General features: G+C 44.4%; 1 protein-coding gene and 1 non-coding gene across 4 annotated transcripts in view; one reads left to right on the top strand and one right to left on the bottom strand.

The window, feature by feature from the left end:
- Positions 1-25,400, top strand: part of CSMD1 (CUB and Sushi multiple domains 1) — a 1,996,605-nt gene that overhangs the window by 1,460,277 nt on the left and 510,928 nt on the right. The window lies entirely within an intron of this gene.
- LOC113596549 (U6 spliceosomal RNA) lies at positions 11,264-11,369 on the bottom strand. The gene has a single exon (XR_003417307.1). It is a non-coding gene; the product is annotated as a U6 spliceosomal RNA (small nuclear RNA).

Below are 25,400 nucleotides of genomic sequence, written 5' to 3'. Positions count from 1 at the left end.
CTTGACATATGGTTCTGATGACTTCTGCTCCTCGTTGGATTTGTTTTCTGTCAATATTTTCCATCTGTGGATGTTCTGAAGCATTTGGTATTCCAGTTAACATAACCAGGCTAAGATAAAAACCCTCACCAACTCAACGAAACCTAGATGCCACCATCTGTTGGCCATTTCTACTGACCGGTCAGTTAGTCCTTTGGCCACCATGTTGAGGTGACTGTGGGAGTCTTGCTTCAGGATCTCATCATGGCGGCAACTGTGGGGCTGTCCAGTCCTGCCTATTTTTGATTCTAAGCCCTTCCCTTCTTTTGGACATTTCTTCACCCCAATATTGGGTTGCTGTAGCAGCAAGCTCCCTGCCCCCCCCAGCTCTGGCCCTCCTCCAGATCCGAGGCTGGTTTCCTCCACTCGCCGTCTTCCTCAGACCCAGCTGTGTTTATAGCACACACTTGCCAATGTGCCGTGCGCGTGACTGTACCCGATTCACACTTCGTATTAAACTAGCCAGAAGGTTTCACGGTGTTTCCTACCACTTTCGATATGTACCTATGTCCTCCTGGCTCCTCCTCCTCTTTCTCCACTTCTTCCTCCTTCTCCTCCTCCTTTTGCAAAATGTAAAACTTAAGCAGCTTTATTTTAGAATACAATTGCCAGAGGTTGTCATGGCAGAATTGTCCTGAAAGAAGGAATTTATCATAACAATGACATTCAATAATCATAAAGTCAACAGATTAAGATTATATGTCTAATATTTGTTTACTCAAAGTTATAGTATGAACTTCTGCAGATTCCCCCAAGTTTTATTGAGGTATATTTGACAAATACAAAATTGTATAGATTTAAGGTATAAAACATGATGTTTCAATATATGTAAACATTGTGAAGGGACTACCAGAATCAAGCCAAGTGACCTATTCATCACCTCACATAGTTAGCTTTCCTTTTAAATTAGGGTAATTGAGTTCACCTTAATTGTGAGAGCAGTTGAAATCCATTCTTATGGCAAATTTCAAGTGTGTAATACAGTATGGTTACTAGTCACAGCACTATACATTACGTCTCCAGAATTAGTCATCTTGCATCATGAAAGTTTGTACCCTTTGAATAATATTGCCCTGTTTCCCCCACCCCACGTCCCTTTCTTCTCTTCAAGCTTTTCCTTTCATTGTTCTCACACAATAAAATATTATCCTCATTTCTGCCTCAAGTTGCTACTCTCATAAAGAATACTTCTTGTCTATCCTCTTTTTATATTTTGTCTATTCTGTGGAAAGCATTGACCTAGATGTGAATGAGATACAGTAGTAATGAATTTATAATATAACCCTTAAGAGCACATACATACACATATTGTTATTCTAAATTATTAATGTATGTTTCAGTTCTCTTTGGAAAATAAAACACAGAGAAAGTAAATGTCATCAAAATTCTATGATTTAATATATGAACAAATTAAGTTCTACTCTCTGCACACCACATAGGAATCTTTTCTGCTTTTCTGTCACCATATAAATATGGATATTTGTATATGCATGTATCGGTATATGTATTTATGTGTGTGTATATATACGTACATATGATGGAATGTATACACACATATATAAAGTAAAGACAAATATTATTATAAGCAATTCCTTGCTTAATTTTTACTCAATAAAACATGAACATCTCTTTCGATCTATTTGTTATGTGTCTACTCACTCACTTTAATATTTTCAGTGTCTGTTAAGTATGACTATACTAAAACCTGTTCAGCCATTCCAAGGTCATAGATATTTTGGTTGTTTCCAAAATGTTGTTCTCACAAGCAGTGCTGCAGTGGCCATCACTGTTACTGTCATGGGTCCAGCAAAGTCCCGCTGTAGTTGTTGACTACTCAAAACCTGTACAGTCTCGCCTTCCCCATTAGGTTCTTCTTGCCTCGGTTGCCATGGATATCCTACCTCTAGAGCGTTGTCAGTTTTGAGGCATCTAGTCTTCTGACAAATTCTCATAATAGTAAAGAAGCTAAGGCACTAAGCAGATATAAGATTAGATTATGGATCAGCCACCTGTGTCACATACTTTGTTTTATAAATTGGCTTATCCGAAGAGGCAATTCATGACCTCCAAATTATTATAGAAATCCCTTAAAGGGGGTGCCTGGGCAGCTCAGTCGGTTAAGTGTCCGACATCACCTCAGGTCATGATCTCAGGGATCGTGAGTTCGAGCCCCGCGTCAAGCTCTGTGCTAACAGTGTGGAGCCTTCTTGGGATTCTCTCTCTCCCTCTCTCTGCCTCCCGCCTGTCTCTATCTCTCAAAAATAAATAAATAAACATAAAAAAAAATCCCTGAGGGTATCTGGGCAGCTCAGTTGGGCATCTGACTCTTCAACTCAGGTCTTGATCTCGGGCCATGATTTGATTTTGGCTCAGGTCGTGATCTCACTTTGTGAATTCGAGCCCCACATCCCGCTCTGCGCCAACAGTGTGGAGCCTGCTTGGAATTCTCTCTATCCCTTTCTCTCCGCCCCTCCCCCACTCCTGCTGTCTCTCTCTCACAAAATAAATAAGCATTAATTTTTTTTAATCCCTGAAAAGAAAGTGGCTAGTGTATTCATACTTTAGCAAATTTGTGATGGTGGTCCTCCTATAAATCTGAAATACTGTCATGTTAGTACAGACCCTATTTAAGTGTAGTCTCATGTATCCATAAATTAATTTTATTGTATTTATCCCAACCTTACATTATCTGACAAAAGGCATTCAGAGTGGGGTTTTTTTTTTCCTTTCCGTGATTAATTGGTTGGTTGGTTGGCTGGCTGGATGGTCAGTTGGTTGGCTTGCTGATTGGTTTTAGGAGTCATGTACGTCTATTCCTTAAGTACATTCATTTCTCCAGTGTCACACTTTAAAATCTCCTCACATGATGGACAGTAAAATGGCGTGTCTATGATATGGGGTAAACTACTCCTGCAATAGTAACCCTCTTCTAGGCTGTCTTCAACACATAATACATTTTCTGCCTCCATGAATTTCAAGAAATAAGCATCATTCATTTCGATTTAAAGTAAGTAACTTTCCATAATTGTATCAATTTCAAAGAAAACTCACATTTAAAAATTAATGAAAATAGTTCTGTTCTTCCATACCGATGTTCAAAGTGGAGTTACTTTTTATGCGCATTGAATTGACCTAGAGTAAAACACAGTTTATGTGGACCTCCTGACCCTATAGCGGGCACATGTGGGTTCTGTGAGTGGAGTATGTCAGTGCAGACATTCCTGAGTCAGAACAGACCTGTACAACGCACGTCAGATTTGAATCCTCTTAGCTTAAGAAAATGTCTCCTGCATCAGGATCCACATGTCTCCCCACTTCCGTTTGTCTGATTCAGGCTAACCCAGTTCTGACGATGTTTGCAGTCTACTTAGGGTGATTTAATTTTCTGATGTCTAAAGGAAGGTTAGCACAGTTCAGAAGGACCTTTACAAGTGCCTAAAAATGCTCTTTCTAAAAAGACATTTTTGAGAACCCCTTAATTTGGCATATACTACTTATTTCAAAGTGTAATGGAGATTTAAGATTCCTGTATTTAAAATACGTAAAACCTCAAAGTCTGTGTGCTGATCTGATTTCTAAGGAGAACGTTTACACCATATAGGTGGTATAAACCATCAGTTTTCAAGCTTCATATCAAGACATTTTTCAACTTTCCAGTAATTCTCTGTCCTTCCTTCCAAATAATAGTGCTGTTTCCCTGTGGATAGCCCTGCTCTCTGTCACAGAACCACACCTCTGTGTCTCAGAGGGGTGAAAGGATTCCACTGTGACTGTAAAACTGCTTTTGCACGATTACTGTAATGGCCTCGCCATTCCGTCCAGTACTTCAGAACATGAGTCCACAAAATCCCCTTCCTTGTAGTCAAGGCTCTGTCATGGAACATCTTTCCCATTCTAGACCTGGGGTGTCAATGCCCCTGCAGGATTGGGGAAATCTGTCCTCGGGTCCAACAATGACTGGCCTCACTTTCCAGTGTGTAAAACCACGTCTGGAATTTGGAAAGTGGGATGTCCTGAGGTGCCTGTGTCACAGTGGACATGATGCTTACAACCACAGAGAGCATCAGATCCAGGCTGGCCCCAGGCTTGAGCCCAGAGGGGATGGGATGCCTTACAGTGAATAATTCTTGCCATCAGTCACGTCTGTATGGCACAGAATAACAAAGCACACTGTGGTTGAGTATCAGACCTCAGCTATGAATAGCAAAGACCATTATTTAAAAAAAAAAAATACCTTTTTATACCTCTATTTAAAAAATCTGAAAAGATGGGATGCCTGGGTGGCTAAGTCGGGTTGAGTATCCAACTCTTGATTTTGAATCAGGTCACGATCCCCGGGTCGTGGGATCAGGCCCCATGTAGGGCTCTGCACGGAGTGCATGTTCTCCCTGCTTGAGATTCTCTCTCTCCCTCCCACTGCCTCTCTCTCCCACTTGTGCACTCTCTCCCTGTCTGTTAAAAAAAATCTGGAAAGGAATTTACCAATTCTGAAGTCATGAGTAGGGAAGTAAAGGGTGCTAACCAAGCCTGGTTGTGATGGAAGTCACATATCCAGTAAAATCTATTTTGTTCTCCTAGGTTCCCAGAAGACAGATAAGTTTGTTTCATCCACTGCCTCCTGGATCACTTACCCACTGTGTCTACCCAAAGGCTTAAAGCCAATGAATTTTCAGGCTCATGAATTTTAAAATGTATTTTGGCATAAAAAGTGTATTCGTTTGTTGGAATTTCCAAATATCTTAAAGATGGGAGTGGGTGGGAGATACTACAATACAGAAAAGAAAGTGCCAGAAGATATTAGCTAATATTGCTGGAGAAATCAACCAATTTTAGAAACAGAAAGGCATTTCATCCACTGTTGTGCTGAATCCTTAAACACTCCATGTCACAGGCTCTGTTATTAGAGTTTTTGCCTTAAAGGTAAGAAAACGGAGTCATGAAGAGGTAAAGTGTACCTCTTTCACCACTATCCAGTGCTGCCTCGGCTCTGGAGGCGGAGGGAGACTGGTGCTTGCGGTAGGTACAGGCTCATCCTGACAGGTGGCTGGCGCGTCCTGAGAACAGGTGTTACTGTGTTCCCGTTGAGATGTGAGCAGGGATGTGCTGAGGGGGCCAGGGGTGCGACGCTGTTCTCCATTTCCAACCAAGGAAGCAGACGTCTCCACCACGCACACACGAGCTGCGTGTGCCCTCTTTGTGTGTCTGCTCATCACGTAGTTACGACGTCCGCGGAGTGTCCGCGTGTCATCTGTCTAGGGCCTGGGAACACCGTGGTGCCCAGACCAGGTGCCGATAGGTGCCACGGAAAGCAAACAAACAAGTCCATGAACGGGTAAAATTTAACAAAGGGATAGAGGTTGATGAGGCCAAGGTCATGGACTGTGGGTGTGATGTGTGCCAGAGACTGTGTGCAGGGCTGTCGCCTGAGCTGAGCCTTGGAAGATGTGAGGATGGGGGAGGGGAGGTCAGTGTAGGCAGTGCCAATGTCCTGTGGTAGGAGTGAGTTGGACGAAATGAGAAGCACCAGAAAGGCCAGTGGGGTTGGAATAAGTGGGTGAGGGCAGAAGTGGCAGGCTCTCAGATTTTGGATACATTCCTGAGGAAGAGGCTTCGGAAGACTTGCTGATGATTGAGTATGGGAGGAAAAGATCCAGAAGGTTAATACACAGCTCCAAGGCTTAGGAGTTGGGCAGCTGGAGGGATGGCCATACTGTGGCCCCTTGTTTCCACACCGGATACCTTTATTCCTTTTTCCTTTTCTTCCTTTACCTGGCCTTTTACCTAGAACTCTTCCCAATCAAAAATAAGGGAAATTATAGTAAAATCTAAGAACGGGAGCATTTAAGGGGCACCTGTGTTGCTCAGTCGGTTAAGCGTCCAGCTTCAGCTCAGGTCATGATCTCACGGTCTGTGAGTCCCAGCCCCGCATCAGCCTCTGTGCTGACAGCTCGGAGCCTGGAGCCTGCTTCCGATTCTGTGTCTCCCCCTCTCTCTGCTCCTCCCCTGCTCATGCTCTGTCTCTCTCTGTCTCAAAAATAAATAAAACATTAAAAAAATTTTAAGAAAAAGTTTTTTGACATTTTGTATTTACATTTGAGAGACAGAGACAGAGCACAAGATGGTGGGGAGAGGGGCGCAGAGAGAGAGGGAGACCTAGAATCTGAACCACGCTCCAGGCTCCGAGCTGTCAGCACACAGCCCAATGCAGGATTTGAACCCACAAGCTGTGAAATCATGACCTGAGCTGAGGTTGGACAGTTAACCAACTGAGCCACCCAGGAGCCCCACTTTTTTTTCTTTTATTACTATCATAAATGTTAAACACGTACAAGAAAAACATCATACGTTTCTGTTAAATAATTGGTTTACGACAAAACAATTTATTCCTTTCATAAAGGTAGGCTCAGTGGCTTTGACTTACAGGTAGCAAATATATGTAAGTTAAATTACATTTTTCTCAAACTCAAGCTTATTAGTGTGAAGTAGTAAAGTTACTATGTAAATAGTAAATGAATAAGAATAGAAATAGAACCTACAGTTTTACACAGGATTGGAACGTATTTTCTTGTTGCATGATATGGCCAGGCACAAATACAGGCACAACGATAGAAAAATAGTGCACACAAGTGTTGATCTCTTGCCCTCTTATAAGTCTGTGTACATACAAGAAGTGGGGTTTTTATAACTACAAACGTAAAACCAAGTGTATCTCTTTTATGTGAAAATTGTTTTTTGCTTCTCAGTGTAAATCTGACCTAAGCACACAAGACTTTCATTTTTTTTTTTTTTTTTTTTACTGAATGGTGACTTTCTGTCTTCATTCCTGATGCTTGAAAACAAGACGCTTGCTCACACATGTAAGAAATTCACCTTGCAGCCAAGGGGTTCCCGTTTTCTTAGATATGGCGGAATGTTCCTCTTCCTCAGACTCCAGGGGCTTGGGCAGGGGTGATGACATCAGACCACAGTTCACATTCTTGTTCTTCCCTCAAAGTCCAGCTCTCCAGCTGAACAGAAGATTTGGAGAGAGAGTTCCTCACCCAGCTCTCCACTTCTGTGAAGAGAGGGGAAATACTAGTTGGTCCCATTCTGTGGTTTTTCCAGAAGGTTTGAAAATGACAGGTGGTATTTGATATCCTTCCCTGTTCTAGACCCAATCATCACTGGAAACGTTTTAGGATTTTCTTTTGCAGCATGGTTTCTCCAATGTTCTGATTTCCTTTTAAATTCAGTTGTATGATTGTATCAAGCCAAATCATTTTCTCCACGGGGCTAAGGAAGCCACTTCAGCAGGTTCACTTGATGAGAAAGGACTGCTAACGCTCATTTCTTCCACTTTTTCATTGTCAGTAACATTCTTTGTCTCAGTGTCCAGTCTTGAAACATTCTGAAACTTGTCTTTATCTTACCCGGTTAAGTATTTCTTACAGCATTGCTCAAAAGCTCTTCAGGAAGTACCCCACTGCAAAGCAAACAATGTGTGGTGAGGACATCAGGGTTTTTTTGTTTGTTTTTGTTTGTTTCTTTCAGCAGTAGAGGCAGAACCTTCCATGAGGTCAACAATCGATGGGAATGGTCTGTACAGATGCTGACACGAGTTTCTCCAAGATCTCTTGTTTCCGGACAAGAGAGCAAATCATTAAATGCATCTTGGTCTTTGCTTAGTTAAAGCGGAAAAAAAAATTCTTAAATTTCACCACGAGTTTTGTTAGTGGATCTTTTGACTATTGCCTTGATAGAGGAGCTGTTTCGTAGAGATCTTTCTCGGTATCAGGGACATGTTATCAACCTGTTGACTTTTGGAGCAGTGCAGAGTAGAAAGTATTTCGGCTCCTTGTATCCTATTTGAGAATTGTCACTATATAGTCACTGTAGTTTTTCATGCTGCATTACTAAGGTTTCACCAACGGTTTGACTTTGCCTTTTCTGGTCAATAAATTCTGCTGCTAAATGACTTACTTCCTGAGCCTCTCCACCAGTGTGACTTTTTGTTCCTCAGCGAAAGCTTTACTCTATTTGAGATTCCAGTAGCCTTTAAAATAATCGGCGCAATTACCCATTGAGTGGCTTTGATTTGAAGTTAAGCATCCTCAATTTTGCTGAAGTCAGTACTGCGTTTGTAAGGTGTTTTCCAGTAGCGATGCACAGTGAATGGGACAACTTACATTCTCCACGTAAAACCCACGACAAACGGTTTTCGTTGTCAAGGCAGAGTTCCTTTGTGTTTCACGTAGCATTAGCTCAGTGAAACGATTCAAAAGGTTCTAATGCTGTATCACTAACCTTATCAGAATTGTCAATAGACCTAGGATACTCCTCTTCTACTTCATACGTCATCTTTAGAAATTGCCACTTTGGTCCATCAGATACGTGCACATGACAGAAGTGGCAATAAAATATGAAACAACAGGGGGGCACACATAATTAAATGAGCGGATAGTGAAAGTATAGAAACTTCATCCACCTGTTAATCCCCACAGTCTGCACTTGACAATATATACAGTAACATCAGTGTGTGATGAGTCCAGTTGGGTAGTGGTGTATAAAAACCCCTCCTTTACAATGAAATTCTTGTCTCAATATTTTATCGCTCAGTGAAGCTTCTTTCCTTTATGAGACATTCAGCAACCCACTAAGGGAAGTTTGGGGAGATAATTCAGAGGAAAGGGAACACCGTCAATATGGCTCTGCATTCATCGGCCGGCTCCCAGCCTCATGTCAGGAATCAGCAGTGCATTCACCCCATGAGGACACTCTCTGCCCTAGTTTGGGGAACCTTCCACTACAGAATCACCAGCGGATCCCTCAGTCAGTGTCCATCACCCTGAGCACCGGCACCGTGTAGCGGGTCAAGTTGAAAACACCAGTCTCGCGCAAAACCGCCTCCTGTGATTGCCAGTTAAGGAAACTCAGGCATTGAATGGTTCCAAGCAGGAGATATTGGTCGTTCAGATGAGTTAAGTGAGAGTCAGAGGAGGTATGGATTTGAGAGTTATTCCGGGGGTGATGCTACTAGGATACTGCAGTGGGAGTTAGGACTTTCTTTAGACGGTTCTGTGAGTGAGTGTGTGGAAAGATGAGGAGGAGATACTCTGAAGAGTATGTGGCAGGACGAGCACTAGGTGTCTTCTGGCCTCCCCTGCCCGTCTTCCTTGGGCACAGGGCTACCACGTTAGCAGCCACGAAACAGAGCTCCTGTGCCCTTGCCTGGAATTGGACTTTCTAGCCGCCGATTCCAGAATTCCACCGGTCTTTTGTTTCTGAATCTACTGGGTTCCTCATCAAGAAATCAGTGGCATAAATGTGGGAGTTTGGGGGAAGTATTGACGTGCTTACTGGAGCTGAAGCTTCTTGGGGCTTTTCTGATTTGAGCGAGGGGATATGTTTTCCAAGAGAAGCAAGGGCACGTTACAGGAAGCCCGGAAGGGAATACTGTATGGTTCTGGCGTGCACCAGGAAGTCATGTGTGAAGTCCGATGCCTGTGAGGACGAGTCCAGAGACCCAGCCACAGTGGAGGAAACAATTAATTCCAGCTTCCTAGGGGCCAGTTTATAGTCACATATTGAATTGAAAATCACTAAAATCTGACAGTATCTATATTATCTTCAGAAAACAAAATTATCAAGTGAGGAAAACAAATTGATCCAAATGTATAAGACCTCTAGTTTTCCTTTCTAGTAGGGTACTTTTCTGGTTTTGGTATCAGGATAATGCTGGCCTCAAATAATGAGTTTGAGTCTTCTCTCCTTGTTTGTTTGTGGTTTTTTTTTTTTTTTGGAAGATTTTGAGAAAGATTAATGTTAATTCTTCTTTAGATGTTTGGTAAAATTCGCCAGTGAAGCCATATGGTCCTGGTCTTTTCTTTGTTGGGAGATTTTGGCTTACTGATTCAGTCTCCTTATTAATAGCAGTCTGTTAAGATTTTCCATTTCTTCCTAATTCAGTCTTATAAACTGTAGGATTCTAAGAATTTTTCTGTTTCTTCTAGGTTGCCCAGTTTGCTAATGCATAATTGTCCATAGTAGACTTTTATGATCCTTTGTATCTATTGTGGTATCAGGTGTAATTTCTCCTCTATCATTTATAATTTTGTTCATTTCAGTTCTTTTCCTTTTTTTCCCTTGGTCAGCCTAGCTAAGGGTTTGTCAATGTAGTTTATCTCTTCAAAGAACCAACTCTTAGTTTGGTTAGTCTTTTCTACTCTTTTCCTGTTCTCTATTTCATTTATTTGTGCGCTAATCTTTATCATTTCCTTTCTGTGTTAATTTGGGCTGAGTTTGTTCTCATGGGGGTTTCCTTATACGTAACTCCCCTCCTTTCTCTTGCTGACTTTTGACAATGTAATCAAAATGTGTCTCAGGGCAGCCCAACGCAGGATCAACCTATTTGGGGTCCTTTGAGTCTAGGGGATCTGGATGTTCATTTGTCTCCTCTGGTTCAGGAAGCTTTGGGCCATTATTGTTCTAAATATACTTGATGGCTCATTCTCTTTCATTTCTCCTGGAATTTCCATGTAAATATTCTTCCTTTTTACTGTGTCCCATAATTCCCATAGGCTTTCCTCACTCTTTCTCATTCCTTTTAAATTTTTGTGTCCTCTTTTTTTTAATGTTAATTGATTTATTTTGAGAGAGAGAGAGAGCAGGGGAGGGACAGCGAGAGAATCCCAAGCAGGTCCGTGCTGTCAGCACAGAGCCTGACACAGGGCTAGAACTTACAAACCATGAGATCATGACCTGAGCTGTAATTAAGAGTCAGATGCTAACCAGCCGAGCCAGTCAGGTGCCCCTCTTTTCTCCCTCTGATTGGGTAATTTCCAATGTCTTATCCTCCAAATTGCCAGTAGTTTCTTCCATATGTCGTCAACTCTACTTCTGAAACTTTTGAATTCTTTAGTTCAATTATTGTTCATTTCAACTCTAGTTTTTGTGTGTTTTTTTTAAATTTTTTTAATGTTTATTTATTTTGGAGAGAGAGACAGGGTGTGAGCAGAGGAGGGGCAGAAAGAGAGGGAGACAGAATCCGAAGCAGGCTCCAGGCTCTGAGCTGTCAGCACAGAGCCCGATGCGGGGCTTGAATCCAAGAACATTGAGATCATGATCCGAGCTGAAGTGAGGTGCTTAACTGACTGAGCCACCCAGGAGACCCTGTTTTGTTTTGTTTTGTTTTGATGATTGCTACTTTCTTCTGGTTTCTCATCAAGCTTCTTGTTTTGTTCATGCAGAAATCATGGAACATTTCATCAATGTGTGTGTCATCCTTGCTCAAGAGCCATGCTAGTCTTGTCTTTATTGTTCCAGTTTTAGTATGTGTGCTGCTAGCCAAACACAAAGCTTGATGTGAAACTGTATGTGCCCCCTCAGTGCCTTTGCTGATGCCACTCAGTGGCCCTCCCCCTTGAATATGGCACATCGCGGGCTCGGCTCTTTTTTCCTGTTGACACTCGCTCCATCCTGTAGCTTGAAATACTGTAGTCTATAGGTTGCCCTCTTCCAAAGATTTCTCTAGACAGATTCCCTACTCTGAACTCTACATGCATCCGGTTGTCTACTCAGCTCCTGCATTTATATGTCCAATAGGCATTTCAAGCATAGCTCGTCCAGAACAGACCTAGATTTTCTCTCCAAAACCTGTTCCTACCATCCTCTTCTCGGACAATGGCCGTTTCTCTCTGTCAGTTACGTAGGTTACAAAATAAACTCCGTAGTGATTTCCAACTCCATCTCTCATACCCCGCCTCTCTCCGCAAACCCCTACAAATACTCTATGCCCCAGAGCCGGTATCCAGCCCTCCCCCACTTCCGTTAATCACACAGAGGTCTCCGCAGCCATCGCGTCTCACCTAGATTTTCGCAGCTCTCTCCTGACTGATGCCCTTGTTTCTGCTTTTGCCCCTCAACACAGTAACCAAAGTGATTCTTTTAAAAGTTGCTGTGTATCATCACTCCTACGCTCAAAACTCTCCGGCGACCTGTCGCCTGTCTCCATAGAAAATCAGAAGTCCTCATGATGTTCTTCAAGGCTCCCCATAAGCCTCCCCCCATGGCCCCTCGGTCCTGTGTCCTGCTCCAGCCCCACACTGCCCCAGCTCATCAGCGTCCTCATGGTTTCTCAAACACATCGAGCACTCTGTGTCTCAGGGCTTCCGTCTTCTCTGTCCGACACGATCTCTTCTAGGATGTGTGCCGACTGATGTGCCACGTGCTATAGATCTCTGTGCGGCCTGGGAGCAAACCCCTCCCTGCCTTCCACATCCGTCTCCCTGCTCGCTGCTTCTCCCTGGTACTGCCACCGTGGGACACGCAAATAGTCAATGATGCATCTGTTGCCTCTGACACCGCCCTAGAGGGCAAGTAAGGGCAGAGGCCACGTCTGTTCCATTCACCACTATATTGGCAACCCTAGAACTTTACTTGGAAAATGGCAAATGATCAAAAGTATTGTGGAATGACGACATAATGGAATTCTTACCTTCAGAGCTGTGGGGGGAAAATAATGCTGAGGGGCTTGAGCGAATGATGTATTTTACATAATGTCTTCCAGGCCCATCCATGCTGTCACCAATGGCAGGATTTGCTTCTGTTTTAAGGCTGAATAATATTTCATTGCATGGATAGACTCTTTTCTTTTCTCATTCATCTGTCCGTGTACCTTCGGGTTGCTTCCATATCTTGGCTACTGTGAATAACGCACGGCCCCGCTTCCATGTGGCATCTAAAATAGCTGAAGGTTTAGAAGTAGACATTAGGGTGGTGATTATCATGGGCTGGGGGAGGACCGTGTGGACGGTTCTTGTTTAATGGGCGTAAAATCACAGCTCTCCAAGACGAGTGTGTTTCAGAGATCTAATCTGCTGCACAACATCGTTCCTAGACTTAAAAATAAGATGTTGGGCAATTAAACATTTATTGAGGGGCGCCTGGGTGGTGCAGTCGGTTGAGCGTCCGACTTCAGCCAGGTCACGATCTCGCGGTCCGTGAGTTCGAGCCCCGCGTCAGGCTCTGGGCTGATGGCTCAGAGCCTGGAGCCTGTTTCCGATTCTGTGTCTCCCTCTCTCTCTGCCCCTCCCCCGTTCATGCTCTGTCTCTCTCTGTCCCAAAAATAAATAAACGTTGAAAAAAAAAATTAAAAAAAAAAAAATAAAAATTTATTGAGAGGATAGATGTCATGTTAACTGTTTTTCCTACAAAAAAGAGGGGGCACAAGGATTCTTTTGGAGGTGAAGAAAATGTGTACTACCTTCCTTGTAGTGATGGTGGCATGAGTGTATGCATGTGACTAAGCTCATTAAATTGCATGCATTAATTATGTGTGGGTTTTGTGCGCCAGTTATATCTCAATAAAGCTGAAGAAAGAAGAAAACATAATGCTGAAGAACTTAGGACAGTACCTGACAAATATTAGTTGATTAATAGATGCTAAGTATGGATGTTAAGGTCAGAACCCTTAGGGTTCAAGTGTTTCATCATAACATAACTCGAAAGGAATTTCCATAGGAAACAAAAGAGTCTGGTTGATTTTCTTTGTATTTTTAAAAATACTTATTTATTTTGAGAGAGAGAGAGAGAGAGAGAGAGAGAGCGAGCACAAGAATATGAGCAGGGGGAGGGGCACAGAGGGAGGAGCCAGAGAATCCCATGCAAGCTCCATGCTGTTAGCGAGGAGCCCACTGTGGGCCTTGAACACATGAACCATGAGATCGTGACCTGAGCCGAAATCAGAGAATCAGATGCTTAAGCTAACTGACCCCCGCAGGCGCCCCTCTGGTTAATTTTCTTAAAAGGATGTGGGGCAAAGTAAGATAAATATAATGTGTTCACAAATGCCAAAGTAGACGATTAGGAAGAAATTTCAACTTTAAAAATGGTGTTAAGCTGTATCTAAAAATAAAGCCTTTTGTTTTTAAGGACATTCAGTGGACGCACAGATGTGGTGCAAAAGCTCTGGGTATTTGTAACAGAAACTGTTAGCACTGAATTTAATTAACTCCCTCTGCTGTGTTGCCAGATGAGAAGTTTGCTTTGTGCGTAAGGTAAATCAGGAGGCGTTGGTTAAAATTCAGAGTTTAATAAGCCGGAGGCATGGGGGGAAGGCGTTTTTATCCAAGACTAAGCTGTCATTGTGTGTAACACCACCCGCTTAATTTCCATGCGTGAAAACTCTGTGGCAGACAAGCTTACGAACAACTCACACCAGAGAAACGTCCACTTCGAAGAGCACACCGTGCTCACCACAGTGCGGCCCTGCGTGGTTTGTTTCAGATGCGTACGTAAGAAGGATTTAAAAGATTGTTTCTCAGTCTGGAAACGAGGTACGTGGAACAGAAGACTTCCCATCTGTGCCTGATGTGATTGCGGCTGATTTAAAGGAGATCGTTTTCTAACTCTGGTTCAGGAACATTATCCACCGGAATCTCAAGGTGGCTCGGCACACTTCAGTTTTCTGTCGTTTTCCACAGGTGTTTTCTCCTTTTCCCTTTGTAATAAAGAGGCGGCCAGAGACTCTTAGCTTTGGGTGTTCTGTATCTTTAATTTTATGTCACAGCCCCACACTTGGTTCCACAGGCGTGTGACGGGACAGCCCAACAGTGAGGTAGTGACGGGAGCAGTTTTGAAGGTTTGGGGCGAGGGGGAGCTGCTTGGGTGCGTTGCATAACCCGAGAGCCTCACTTTCACTGCCAGGCACAAAGCGAGCGTCTCTGCAGGTGTCCGTGCGTCACCTTCCTCTCTGCTCTGCACCAATTCAGGCCCTGGAAATAGAGATCTGCACACACACACAAATAGCCGCTGTCACCAAAGCTTCTAATCCAGTGGATGAAGACATAAGCCTGAACACAAATAACATATGATGAAACCCGGGACGGGTTGAGTGAGGCCTGCAGGGAAGAAGCCGTGCCCTTTCATCCGTGGTAGCCCTGGTGGTCTTCTGAGAGGGAGGAAGGACTAGTGATGGACCAGAGGTGGCCTGGGGGGAGGAAGGACTAGTGATGGACCACAGGTGGCCTAGGGGGGAATCCCTGCAGGCAGAGCCCTCAGCAAGTGCCAAAGCCCTGAACCTGAGGAGGTGGGCACATTGTGGGGAGAGAAACATGGTCATTTATGGGTTTGGGGTGACTGGTGGGGGTAGGATTTGTCTGAGAAGCCGCTCACTCAGGGCGGAAGGGATGACTGCCTCTCAGGCTCTATGAATGTGTTTGGGCTTCACCCTCATTGCAAGGAGAGAAGCTTCTGGAAGGTGTGTACTTCGATTGGTTTGGAAACTGAAGAGGGTTTCTGTGACTGCCGTGTGCAGACCATTTGTGGGCGAGGCAGGAGTGGAAGCCATCGTGGCATTCCGGGGGCGACGGGCGGGTGCCCGTGCAGGTGGGGTGGCGTGGTGGCTGCGTGGATGGCGTGGACGGAGGGCTTGCAGGGCCGTGGAGGAAGTCGCTGGTGTGATGGGAGAGCAGCACAGGACTGCAGGCTTTGATGGGTAGCTGGAGGGGATGAGGCCGGGCTGACCACACTAGTGGAGCTCGGTCCCTTTGCTGGGTGAGGGGGACAGAGGCAGAGTGAGTGCCTGTGCCCCCCAGCTGAGCTGTCACGCTCGGTTCCGGTTGGCGGTTGCCGTGTGCGAATGGCGCATCGGCTCTTCCCAGCCCGTCTCCTGATTTTCCAAGGGCAGTTGTAAATCTGGGATTTCACATGCAATCCTCATTTTCACGTCTTGTTCCAGAAACCGAAACATTCTGCTCTTTTAACCACGCAGGTAGCAGTGAGCCATATGGCCACCGGTTTTGCATCCTAAGCATAAAAATCGCTCATCACAGAGTCTCATGAACTTTTCTGTAACGAGAATATGATAAATGTCAGACTACATCATTACCCTTCCTAAATAAACAGCTTTAATGGAAGAAATGCTCATTATTCTATATTCAAGAAAAATAAAAGGAACATCGCTGTTGAAATATGGGAGACAGGGATGTTGAATTAATTAAAAAGTGTTTATTGAATCTCTAATGTCTAACCGAGTGTGTGCCAAGTGCTAATGGACGGGATGTCTTCGGTTGTTTAAGTGTTCCTGATTTCTTGCCCTAGAATTTCCAGCTCCCACCGAGTAGTTAAAAGTGTTTTGATTCTTGATAATGTGTGAGGTGATACCTGCTTTGGGCACACATAGCGTGTTGTAAATCAGCCTGGAATCTGCGTGAAATAAAAGATGCTCCGAAAATGTCATGAAAGGAAATGCAGCGCCCATGATTTCATCATAAGAGCGCAGCCATCCAAATCGACCCGTAAATATTAGTTCTTTGAAAAAAAAAAAAAAAGATTGATATATAGGAGTTTGTGCACACGTTTATGAACCGTTGTCTTAAATTCCTGAGGGACTCATTTTAAATACCTTTTGCCACCTTGCAGTGAGCTGACGTCCTGTGCCTGGCCAGTTTCTGGAATGCAGCGGGTGTAGTATGTGGTCTCGTTGCCTGATACCTTAGCTTGTTTAAAACAAGCACGCTCAACAGTAACATATCACACGGGCATCACAGGGATATAAGCCGTATAAGAAAGAAAGGATTCAATTTGTTGTTCCACAGTGCTGCAGGCGAGGGCTCTCAGTAAATCCGGACTCCTGCCAGGTCAGATTTCATTTCCTCGGATTTCTCATCCGAACTACAGGAGACAGTGTTTGGATGCCTGTTCCCAGCTCCCCCGTGGATGGCACTTAGCTAGAAGCAGCTGCTGAAGAGGGCAGCTCATCTGTGAGGTACTGGGCACCTTGGGGCGTCAGGGCTGGTCTCGCAGGAGGGTCTGGAAGAGAACACGCTCTGAGGGTGAACTTTTTTTTTTTTCTCGCGTTCCTCAGTGACTACATTTCTGACCACTGCCACTAGATGGTAGTGACAGTTCACACTTCCACATTGCAGCTCTCATCCGTACTAGGCGCATGAAGATCATAACCACCATTTATTGAGTCTCTACTACGAGCCAAACCCATCCCTCATGTGGATACATCTCCCATAGAGGAAGTAACGTAGCCCCAGTCCATCAAATCGGAGACTTCTGCTCAGCGTCCCACAGCACACAGGTGGCCTTGTTTTCTGTCCCCGTGCCCAGCCTTTCGGTCACACTTCGCAGACTCCTGAGTGATGGGATCCCAAACCCCCTGACGTGTTTACACGGAGTAAGGCCGGAAGCCGTGCCTTACTTGATTTGCAAATACAATGTAAAGAATAAAATAAGTGCACAAGCTGGTGAACTCACCTTGCTTGGAGTTCGTAGTGCTGCTTCCCCACGTGGGAAACACGCTGCCATCCTCTCTGTGCGTCTGCTGGGGGTCTCGGGCCCTCCAGGCCAGAGCTGGGCACAGCAGTAATGGCCACAGTCGTATGGGACATCCACCGAAGGCTTCCCACGTGCCGGACATCCCGTGTGGATGTGTGTAACCTCTGTGAGTCCTCGCGGGAGCCCTAACAGGTATGGACCCCAGCAGTACCCTTTTACACAGAGCAGAGGTGGGATGTAGAGAGACTCGGTAACTCTGTCAGGATCTCAGACACACCGTAAGGAAGCGGTTGGGACCCAGATCTGCGCTGGCGTATCTAAAGCCCCTGCACTTGGCACCCTGGCTGTTGCACACAGCAGACCACCACGAATTCTCATGCTTGTTGGCGGGATCAGGGTCGTTACTGGTCGCAGAGACGGAGTGCCAAAACCAAACTTCCCTTCTACCCAAGGATAGTAGATTTGGAGCAAAACCTGCACGATTGTTCTCACGAGGGGACGTGCAGAATAATTACTGTGTTGGGCTTCACAGCCAGGGGAGTCTGGGTTCCAGTCCCAGCAGCAACTATTTTCTGCTTCTGATCAGGGTCCCCCCACCTCTCTTTAGTTCCAAGAAGGATGCCAATAGTGAGTCCACCTTGAGGTGCCGTTGTAACAGTTGCAAATAGCACGTAAATCACCTAGCACAGCATACGGTACCTACGAGGTGCTCACATTGGTATGTTTATCACTGTTATTTTTATGAATTTTACCCTGGAAAAATCAATCTTGTAGAATATTTCTTGGAATGGGCGCTGTATTTGTTTGGAATAATACTTCTTCAAGCCCTTTGTGTTAGACACCGAAACTCTTGTTTGCAGAATGTCAGCAAAATTTCAGCATAGGGAGAGAAACCGGTCTGCCCTCAAGGAATGAAGATTTGGTTGGCCCTGTGGATAGACAGGTGGGGAGATGGTGGGAAGGGTACAGGTGTCTTCCTGAATGTCCTTAAAATCTTCAGGGAAGTTAGACTGTGCTTGTTGAAGGATTGACTTTATAGAACACTGTGAGGAGAGGGACCGTGAGGAGAGGCCCCGATTGACACGGACCAGTGTCCATTGTCTGCTGTGTGACCAATGACCACACACTTGGCAGCTTAAAACACCACCCTCACCATCTCACACTCTGTGCCGGTCGAAGTGTAGAAGTCTGGCATGGCGAGGCTGGGTCCTCTGCTCGGGTTCTTGTACGTCTAAAAGGAAGGTGTTGGCCTTGATGTCTCCTCTGGATCTGGGTGGCCTCTTGGGGACTCATTCTGGCTGTTTGCAAAATTCAGCCCTTTGCAGCTGTGGGACTAAGATCCTCAGTCATTTTCTTGTTGGCTGTGGCTGGAGGTCACTCTGAGCTGTATGGGGACACCTTCAGGCCAAGCCAGGTGGCTACCTCATACTATGGCAGCAAGTTCTTCAAGACCAGCGGGAGAATGCTTCTCCAGACAGCTAAAGTGAAGGCATATATATGTATCGTAGGGTAATCATGGGAGCCACCAGCCCCTATGGAGGAACCTGATCGAGTGAGAGCTTGCCCCCACGCACAGACCCTCGCCACACTCAGAAGAGGAGAGGACACAGGGGTGTCACAGAGAGCTTGCATCCTAGAGGCCATCGTGGGATTCTGCCTACAGCTTGACCGAAGAGCACAACCACAGAGAAGAAAACATTTGCAGAGAACGCAAACCCGAACTTGGGGAAGCGCTGAGCGAGGGCTCTCTGCTGGTGGTGCTGTGTCTCTGCTAGGGCCCGGATACAGCGAACGGCGAAACAGTATCCGTGATAAATACAGGCTGTTGCACATGGGAAGAACCCGCGAAGTTATCTGGCATTCCTCCAAGTCAGGCGAATTGCAAGAAATCACAAGTGAAAAAAGAAGGAAAGGAAAGGAAAGAAAGCAAAGTCCGTGCCATGGAAAGGGGTGAAGATCCACTATGAAATCGGTCTTTTATCAGCCACGTAGTTAAAGGTAAGGGAGTGGCTCCATGAGCCTATTTTATCATCTGTGAAATCCTTCCTTCCAGGGCTGGTTAACTGAGATTTATAAATGCCTCTGTCTGTCTCCATCTGTGTATCTATCTATTATCTATCTGTCCATTATCAGTCTATCATCTGTGTATGCATCATCTGTCATTTATCTATCATCCTCCTATACTGCTGACATTTGGCGAATACCAAATCCCCCCAAAAAATAGACTCCCCCCCCCCGGAATATTTAGTTATGTAGGTCTGCCTCTGGGCAAGCCAGGCTCACTCACTCTGGCTGCCCTGCTCCCCACCCTGCGCAGCCCCATCTTTGGGGGACGCTCGTCCTCACAGTACAGCTCTGTGGCTCTGCCATCTTTCCAAAAGTTCTTTTAAAAATATTTGTTTGACACTTCTCCCGACAACAGCAAACTACACCTGTCTTCTGAAGTGCATGTGGGAGGTCCTCCAGGGCAGACCCCGCGTCGGGCCACAGGACAGAATGCTTAACGAATCTGAAACATCCGAGGTCATGCAAAGGATCTTTTCCAATCACAATGAAGTAAAACTGGAAACCGACAGCAGAATAAAAACGTGAAATTTCACAAATACGTGGAAATTTAACACGCTTCAGAGAACCACTGAGTCGAAAGAAATCAGAAAGGAAAGGAGAAAATAACTTGAGAAAATTGCGATGAGAACATGACGCACCAAAGCTTACGGGGAGCCGCAAAAGTGGTGCCAAGAGGGACGTTCACAGCCGCAAACAAGAGTTCGGATCAACAGCCTGACTTTACGTCTTAAGGAAATAAAAAAAAAGAACCAATTAAATCCAAAGCTGCAAGAAAGAAGTGGTCAGATACAGATTAGAGATAAATAAAATCAAGAACAGAAAGACAAATATCCTATGATGTCACTCATATGTGGAGCTGAAGAAGCACAACAGATGAACATGGGAAGGGAAGGGAAAATTAGAGACAAACAGAGAGGGAGGCAAACCATAGGAGACCCTTAAATCCAGAGAACAAACAGGGCTGCTGGAGGGGAGGTGGTTGGGGGGATGGGCCAGGTGGGTGACGGGCCATCAGGAGGGCACTTTTGGGGACGAGCGCTGGGTGTTGTATGTGATGATGAATCACTTGGGTTCTACTCCTGAAGCCAGGACTACACTGCATGCGACCTGACTTGAATTTAAATAAATAAATTACTGTATATAGTGTATGTATGTATATGTACGCACAACACACACACACAGCAGAGAAACAAGAAAAGAATAGAGCAAATCAATGTAATTAAGAGTTGATTCTTCAAACTCAGATCAACAAAATTGACGTCTAGTGAGATGGAATATAAGAATCACTGGTTTTGGAACGAAACGATCAAAGTGCATGATTGTGCTCCACTCTTCTTATTCCCGTTGATAAAATGTCCCAACAAAAAGAACAACAATGGTGGGGGGCGGGGGGCTCCTGGGGGGGCTCAGTCAGTTAAGTGTCTGACTCGGGCTCAGGTCATGATCTGATGGTCCGCGGGTTTGAGCCCCACCTCAGGCTCTGTGCAGACAGCTCGGAGCCTGGAGCCTGCTTTGGATTCTGTCTCCCTCTCTCTGCCCCTCCGCTGTTCTCACTCTGTCTCTGTCTCTCTCTCTCTCAAAAATAAATAAACATTAAAAAATAGAACAACAAAAAAGACGTAGGGCACTTCATTTTTACGTGTGCACATGAATCATGCATATGCTTATAAACATCATCTCCCTGACTAGGGAGGCACGGATTTTTCACAAGCAGCGTGCCCTGCTTCCCCGCATCCTACGGCCAATTTGCTGTCTATGGAAACAGACAGCGACGGATGACAGAGAAGGAAATTCCAGGACAGGGTTGTTTGGAAGGTAAAGAAAGTATGTGTATGCACGGGGCAGTGTTCATTTCAGTTTTTGCGTGAATGAGATATCCTCAACAGTATCCTCCCAGATATATTTACAAATGCAAGTGGGTTCGTGAACTCTGAGAAATTGGCATTTTTTCCCTCAACTCAAGCACTATGTTTTTGACAACTCATGAACAAAAATTCAGAGCGATGTTTGTCCTTGCCTGGGTTGTGCTCTTACATCATGAGGTTCTTGGAAAACACAATTCAATTATCTGAGCCTAAAAGTCCCCATACACAGAATGCGAGTCTGTCTGGCTCACCTAACCCTTGTCTTCGTCCAGCCCAAGTCTGTGTTTGTGTCTTAGGAGAATCCTTCACGGGTTCTTCAGTTAGTGTTGTCTCCCCCTTCAATATAAAAATACAGTTTCACTTTAAGAGTGAACTATTCTTTCTTGAATTAATCTGGTGCAATTAGATGGTCTTCCAAGTGAAGTCACATGAAACATGAAAACTGCTTATTTTGCATTCTTTTAATTAGTGCTGGAAACTATGAAAAAAAAAAAAAAACCTGCATGGAAACAGGAGTTAGTGGCCCTTTGCAATTTAGTAACACAACTCTTGAATCAGATGAGAAAATCTGAGTCAACGTTATATGTATCACCTCAGTTATATTGTTTAATGTTTCAATGAAATAATACTAGTTTTTTTTTAAAGAAATCAGTGTATTCTATTGGAAATGTCTATAGCTTTTATTAAGGTGAGCACTTTTCAAAAGTTTTATTGGGAATTACAGTGTTTGGGGAATGTGAATGCGTGTCAGTATGGCTGTACATAATTGTCAAACTTTTCCCCGACACAACATTATCTAAGTTTTATATTATTTATCATATTTTATAGACAAACGCAAACCAAATACACATTTTTAATACATAAATAGTATGAAAATTTTAATTAGGTACATCATTACATTTAAATAGATCACTATATCTAGAGATGATTCTATCCAGGAGTTTTCTGTCAACTTTCAGTTGTGGGGGAAGAAACAGTCTAAATAATTTTACATCAAGGATTGCAGCCTCTCAAGCTTCCAAACCACGTGGATCTTTTGGTCTCAAGTACAGCTACTTTGACCTAGAGGAAATTTAGCTAAATGATACAAATTTGTATTTCGAAATGCAAATTGCGCGTTTTACACAGGTTCCTGGACCATCGCTCTGATCAGCTTTATGGGGATGGAACTATGTTGTGAGGAAGGGAGGCCCCCAAGGTGCCTTAGGGAGTGCCTGTTCCACGGGCCTCAGAGGCCAGAGAAAGTGCCATCGAAACGGCACCGAGCCCTGTCCGTCCCCTAAGCTCCATGCGCCCGCTGCTCTCAGACACCTTCTATGGCCTCTCGCCATCCTCCCCTTTCATCCTGAGAAGATTCGGGGGGAGGAAGCCTGTCGTCACGCAGCTTTAGCAGAACACCTCAGTAACCCAGGTGATTGAAATGCGTTTGTGTCACTTCTCACAAGAGATAGTTCAGAATTCAGTGCTGAATTTGAACGTTGGTGCAACAAATCAGGTTCTGATTCCACTGGAGGGTTTAACCACGTGAAAGAATTCTACGTCAGTATCTTTTGTAAAAGGAAGAGTCATCTTTCGTTATTCTTAACTCTCCTCAAAATCAGCAGTCCCCGAAAAAGGGTGGTTTTGCCCTCCCGGGCATGTAGGACAAGGTCTGGAGACATGTTTGGGTTGTCACAGACTGGGGGAGGAGTGGCTCGAGAATCCAGGGGGTCAAAGCCAGACAGGCTGCAGCGTGCCAGGTGCCGCACTGCACACGATGGCCCCGAAGGTCAGTTGTGCTCACTTCGGGGAGCACCATCCTCGGTCAAGTATGCGTATCAAGTGTTATCAGATAGCACAATGTGTACCTTTTTATTCTGAAACAATTGTAAATTCCACAGGAAGTTGAAAAAAAAAGTACAGAAAGATCCTGTGTACCCATTACCCAGATCACTCAATGATAACAAGTCACATGCCCTTTCTATGACAGCAGCACCAGGCTGGTCGATCATACCATCTACTGATCTCACCAGTTTTGACATGCACTCGTGTGTGTGTGTGTGTGTGTTAGGAGGAATCGGCTCATGTGATTATGGGGCTGAGAAGTCACACTGTCTGTCCTGTACAAACTGAAGATGCAGGAACATTAGTGGTGCAAGTACCAGGCCAAAGTCAGGAGACCAACATGCCATCTCAAGAGGTCAGTAGAGAAAGAGAACTCTCCCTTCCTCTGCCTTTTTGTTCTCTTCAAGCCTTCAACAGATTGGGTGATGTCCACCCACACTGAGGAAGGCAGTTTTCTTTCCGGAGTCTACTGACTCAAATGCTAATCTTTTCTGGAAACACCTTTACAGACACCCAGAAATAACGTTCAGTCAAATATGTGGGCATCCTGTGGACCAGCCAAGTGAAAACATGGAAGTACCCAGCACAGCACCTGCCTACAGGCCAGGAGAACAATCTTGTTGGAGGGTTTCTGGGGGAATCTCATTCTTGTAAAGCAGAAGAGAATGCGGGAGGCGTAGAAAATACATATTGATCTTCAGGATCAGCATAGGTGAGGTGAAACATATAGACACATAACTCACTACTCAGGGACAGAATAATTTCCCTCTGTGCTTTTTCCTTTTGGGTGAAGGTGGCCTGGACGTACTAGGTACTCCAGGAATACTGACTAGAGAATAATGTCTGGTGTCCTTCGTTGCAGAAGCTTCTAGAAACACTGATTCTGCTTGCATCAGAGCAAAACACGTAAAATTTTGACAGTGAAGGCAGTTTAGGAGAATTAGGTACTCATACCTATAGGATAACATATTGCCTTAGAAAGAACACAAGATAGTGATTCATTGGTGGCACTCTGGGGCCATTATTGTTCATAGGGGTCTAGTTTGAGTGTTTTATGTCCGACACTGGGTCTAGAGAGCCAATTTTACAGAATAACCAGTCTGTAGTAATATATTTGCTTTACTTAAACTTTGCAGAAATTTTAGCCACTTATAATTTAAAATATACTTACATTGGAGAAGGCTTTATTTCTCATGACTCACACAAAAGGCATTTGGAGTCCATTTACACAAAAATTATCCTTCAGACATTTTCTCCTATTTGGAAGAATATGCCTCTCTATATTTGCTTTAACTGTGATAACTTTATATTTTAAGACAAGCTATATATTCCATAGAGAATTTAGGAAAACTGTATTTTTTTGATTGGAGAAGTGTCAAATACTACACATCACCACTGTCTATAAATATAGGTTAAATACCAAAACACGGCTTTCAGTTTCTAAAATGAGAAGAAAAGTTTCTTTTTCACCTGAATTAATGACTCAGCATCTTGATGGCCCTTTGAAGCGCCATGTACCCAGGTTACCAACTGTTTGATTTGGGGTAAGTTATTGAAGCTCTATGATGTGTCCGCACATCTATAGAGAGGGGCTGATTCCTCCAGCATTGAAGTCATTATAAAGTTGGACACAACGTATGTGAAATGACTAGTCCGTGGTACATGCCCATTCCACCTTCTACGGTGGAAACCAAGTTGATGAGCACTTTCCTATGGAGGTTCTGGTGACCCAGGGCGCTGTTGGTTAATTCCTGTGTGAAGTCAGTGGTAATAGCTGAGTATCGCTGTTATAATTCTTGCAAAGCGTTGTTCCCACTCTTTTTCTCTAAAAGGGCTTTCTGACATCTAGACGTTAAAATCCGGATGGGTCACGGGAAGCTGAGTAAATAGAGCAGCATTTAATTCCATTGATTGCTGACAAGATGAGATTGATAGAATGTCCGCGAAGAGGCTTTGGAGATACAGTGGACACCCCAGTGGCAGGCTTATTCCTCTGCTGCTCGAACTGTCAAGGAAGGCAGTAGCTTCCACTGGTATTTTCAGAGCAAAATCAGTGGCATGATACAGCATTTCTTATCACGGAGGATAATTCTCTATGTCCCGCTGTCAGTTATAATATAGCTCGGCTTGTAAATTTTGGTGAACTCAGTGCCAGGAGTATTACTATGATTACCTTGAAATTAAATCCACTGTAGAATCTTGATCCTTATCCTGCCCCCCAGAGTGCTTTTGAAATACTGCCCTTCTCACTGAAAATGCTAATTCCCTTTTAACCTGGCCTACTGCTTTGAAAGTTTCTGAGTACTTTTAAGGGCCCTCAGCACACAGAAATGCCATCTTAGC

The sequence above is a fragment of the Acinonyx jubatus genome, chromosome B1 (genome assembly GCF_027475565.1).
Source record: "Acinonyx jubatus isolate Ajub_Pintada_27869175 chromosome B1, VMU_Ajub_asm_v1.0, whole genome shotgun sequence".
Lineage (NCBI taxonomy): Eukaryota > Metazoa > Chordata > Mammalia > Carnivora > Felidae > Acinonyx > Acinonyx jubatus.
This window is presented reverse-complemented; position numbering and strand designations above follow the sequence as displayed.